The 4,203-nt window shown below is 43.4% G+C and overlaps 1 pseudogene; it reads right to left on the minus strand.

Moving 5' to 3' along the window:
- Positions 1 to 3,547: 3,547 nt before the first annotated feature.
- LOC111591256 (uncharacterized) lies at positions 3,548 to 3,720 on the minus strand (annotated as a pseudogene).
- Positions 3,721 to 4,203: the final 483 nt, after the last annotated feature.

The raw sequence follows: 4,203 nt of genomic DNA on the forward strand, positions 1-4,203 counted from the left end.
TCGGCTCCATCTATGTTATGGATTGCCTTTGAATCTGTCCAGTTTCCTTCGGCTCTTCTGGCAGCTTCTTGACTCCCATGGACAGCAATGGGCCCTTGTTCCGAAGGTATCTTCATGCATAAATATGTTGGATGAAGTATCGCTTCAAAAGCATTAAGTGTCCCTCGACCAATGATTGCATTATAGGGGTACTCCATGTCAACAATGTCAAAGACAACCTGTTCAGTCCTTGTGTTGTGGACGAAGCCAAAGGTTACTGGCATCATGATTTTGCCGAGTGCTACAATCTGCCTTCCTCTGAAGCCACAAAGAGGGTGTGTAGCATCATGAATCTCATTGTGAGGGTAATCTTTGAGCTGAAGGTCCTCCTGGGAGAAGGTGATTGGGATGTGGGACCATTTTGACTTGATGAAGGGTCCCTGCACCCCAACATGTTGTACCCTTCTCTGTGCTTCCTTCTTCTGCTTCTTGTTATCCGGCTCTGAACCTGAGCCACCTGTTATTGGGAGCACCAGCTTCGTAGCCGAAAGTGCTACGACGTGGTTGTTGAACGAAGCCATCAGTTCAAAAGTGGAAGTGAGTTCACCGAAGATGGGCGCCAATGTTGGGGACTTGTTCTCAAATGCTATGAATTAAGAACAAGGCAACATAGAAAGAAGTTAATGGTTAATGTCCTTCGTCCTTCAAAGCATTATTTCCCTTAGGATATAAAGATCTTCGGACGAAGGTCATGAAGGACATACCTTCATTATCACAGTTTACATTGATGATAGAAGAAGCATATGAGACATATGAAACATGAGAAATAACATGAATAATCACATAACATCATGTATATGTCCTTATTATCTAATCATGAATAAATAAGAATAATATTGAATTACATTTGTACCTTCGGCTTGACAGAAGGAAAAAGTACAAGCGTGATGCACGAGCGAGTATAAGTCAGCGTGAACAGTACATGGGGTACTGTTCACCTATTTATAGGCATGGGACGCAGCCCGATCAAAATTACATTTATGTCCTTGATAACTAGTTACAATCATGGCACAAATTACCATGGGCCGATTGGTCTTTTCCTCTTTAAGTCGGTGCAGCCCTTCGTATCAAAGCATGTCGCTATGCCGAAGCTCCCTGGAAGGTAGCTTTGGCGTGTACCTTCGCGCTATGTTTGCTTCTGTGATGATCTTCCGAAGGTGTTTCTTCTTAAAGGACCTTCAGCGACGAAGCAGACCCCCAACAGGTGAATATATAGTCTTTATTATTTCTGAAAGAACAAAACATTTATCCTCCTATTCTTACGTGCTAGATTTTATCAAGATAAAACTCATTTCCTATCTCTCCTTGTAATTTCTATGGTACTTCATGTTTGTTGCTAATGTGTCACCTAATATGGCACTTCAAGATAAAACTGCTTGTCCTATCTGATATGAACACATGCTACTCCTTATTACGGCATCAAATCTGTACCTAGGACACCAAACATCAAAGGTACACATCAAGAATACGAAACTAACTGAATATGCATAACTTCTTTAATTGCAGAGCATGATCATGTTGTGTCTAGGGCTCATGTCGCAGGATTACTGTTATAACGAGAGAAAAAAAGTTGTACATGATGGTACTACAAATTAGGCCCTAGAAAACTCGACCTACAGGTGGTAAGCCCCCACACATTAAATTAGGCCCTAATTCTCAGCAGCAAACGAGATGGTACAGATAGCAAACAACATTTTGTACTGAAAGTATAACCAATGGCTAGAGTAATTATAACATTCATTTTATGGACAGTTTGTAATGACACAATAACCGAATCTAAAAAGTATAAGTATAAATATGGTGAAAATTGAATCAAAGCACTCACTTATACACATTAGCACGAGAACCAACAATCTGCACATGATGATGATCTTGGAAGTCTGATGTATGTCTAAACTTATTGAGCTATGTTTGATGGTGATTTGGTTGAAGTTTGTGACCTCGTGTTCTCGGAAGGCTGCATCCTAAACTATTCTGAAGATTGCAAACTTCCATTTTCAAACAATGGGTCTGCAAAGTTTACCAACCTGTTAATAGAAGAAATGTCAAGTACCAAAATTCTTATGAACAGCAAACTGAAACAATGGTAATATCAAGCATCATAGAGGCAACACCTTAATTAGAAAATTCACATTGCAAAGTAGTTTGATATTAGCTCTGACACAAAGGAACAAATATGTATGACTACTCAAATTATGAAGCGACAACCATTCTTATCTTTATAGTGTAGTAATAATTTATTGCTAGTAACTTTAGATGTAATACAAACATTGTAAAAATATGTACATCATTGCACATGTTGTAGGAATAGCAAATAGGCAATATTAAAGAGAGTATGTGAAAAAGCCAATGCATAGTGGCAGTCAACAAGAAATCAGATTCTAGCCATTACAGACTACATGCTAACATACTTTATATTAAGTACAAACAGAGAATCTGAAGTGCAAAAACAAGACCTATAGAATCAACAAGCAGGACAATGGGAACCTAGGTGTCTAGGTACAGCTTGAGTCATCTAAGAATAAAACCAAACACACCCTAAGTGTATGCAGGTGCGGTGGCTCCCAAAATTTTACCATATGTTGTAGCACCTGGATATAATCCTTTCTCAGCACCAATAATCTGAGTCAAGAACACAATAAATCCACCAGATTTTGTATCCTAGATCCGCTTTGCAACCGTCTTCATTAGAATCCAAGGTGTTATCACATTTAATTTGATGGTCTTCATGTACTCGTCTTCACTTATATGGATACAATGTCACACCTTCCCTGGCCACACAATAAACAGACAAATTTTTGAAGAAGAAAACACCTGAAGCAGAAACATAAACGTAGACCAAACTTGCATTTGTGGTTTTTCCATGTTTCAAGACTACATCCTGCACAGACCAAACACCTGAAGGCGGGATAGTTAGGGAGGAGGAGGAGGAGCAGAGGCATACCCCACAATGCTCACAAGGAAGAGGGTGAGGACCTCGGTGAGGCTGGAGTTGGGCGCGGCCATAGCTGTGCAAGGCCTCCACCGTTGGCTTCATCAATGGGAAGGAGAAGGAGTTCATCATTCCCTCAGTCGCGAGCATCGCATGCAAATCAAATCGAAATCAGATGGGTTTTGCACCTTTGCGGACAGGCAGCCGACGACGTTGGGGTCTTCGTCTTCCTGCCGTGGTGGTGCCTGACGGAGGTAGAGGGGGCACGAGGCCATGGCTAGGCTAGGCTCCAGCGGCTGAGGAATGGTGGAGGGAGGAGCGAGGGAAGAAGGCGGCTGGGTGCGACAACAGTTGGAGGGCGAGGGTGTTGGGCACCACCGCTCCCTTCCCATCCTCCTTTTTTCCCTCCCCATGTCGGATCTAGCCTCGGGCTGTGTCGTCACTTGGTTTGCGGTGAATGGGAGGGAGGGAGGGAGGGAGACGTGGGATGGGGTCATGGTCATCGCGTGGTGATGGGGCAGTTCGAACGGTGATGAGGATGGCGGCATTTTTGAGAAGGATGGGCGCTGAGCACGGTGGAGATAGACGAGGTAGGGGAGGGGCGCATCAGGGCGGGGGCACGACGTAACCTATGGACGCCCACACTGCGTCCTTATAGAGTAGTAGAGATATATGGTCCACATATCATATATTAAACTGATAAGAATAAATATTACACATTATCTTAGCCAAAAGGCCGAGAAAGACATGAGTTGAAAAGGAGCTTGACTCGTTTTTATAGGCCGCTCGGTCGCTCGTTCTTCTTCAGCTAGTGAGGTGGTACTATGTGGGAGCACTGTGTTGCATGTGGCTTCCTAACTTGGGTGGTTTCTCAAGGTCCATATGTGGTATAATGACCCATTGCTAGACGAAAAGCGAGGAAGAGGAACAAACCTACGTGCTTCGCATGTGACGGACGACGCACAAAGTTGGTGTTTAAAATAGTAGACACGTTGTCATGTTTTTGGAAACCGGGGACAATAAGATTTGTGTTCGATGGGAATGTTAGCACGGACTCACTCCGTGAATCGCTGAAACTCAGACATGGGTTGAGATAGAGGGTTTATACTGGATCATGCTCGTGCCCTAGTCCAGTGTAGTGTTGATCATAGTATTGCTTAGAGGCGTGTTACGACTGGTGTGCTCCTGGGGCGGAGCTAGCCCTGTTTGTTGGTGTCAGCTGACACCAGTGA

The sequence above is a fragment of the Zea mays genome, chromosome 3 (assembly GCF_902167145.1).
Source record: "Zea mays cultivar B73 chromosome 3, Zm-B73-REFERENCE-NAM-5.0, whole genome shotgun sequence".
Lineage (NCBI taxonomy): Eukaryota > Viridiplantae > Streptophyta > Magnoliopsida > Poales > Poaceae > Zea > Zea mays.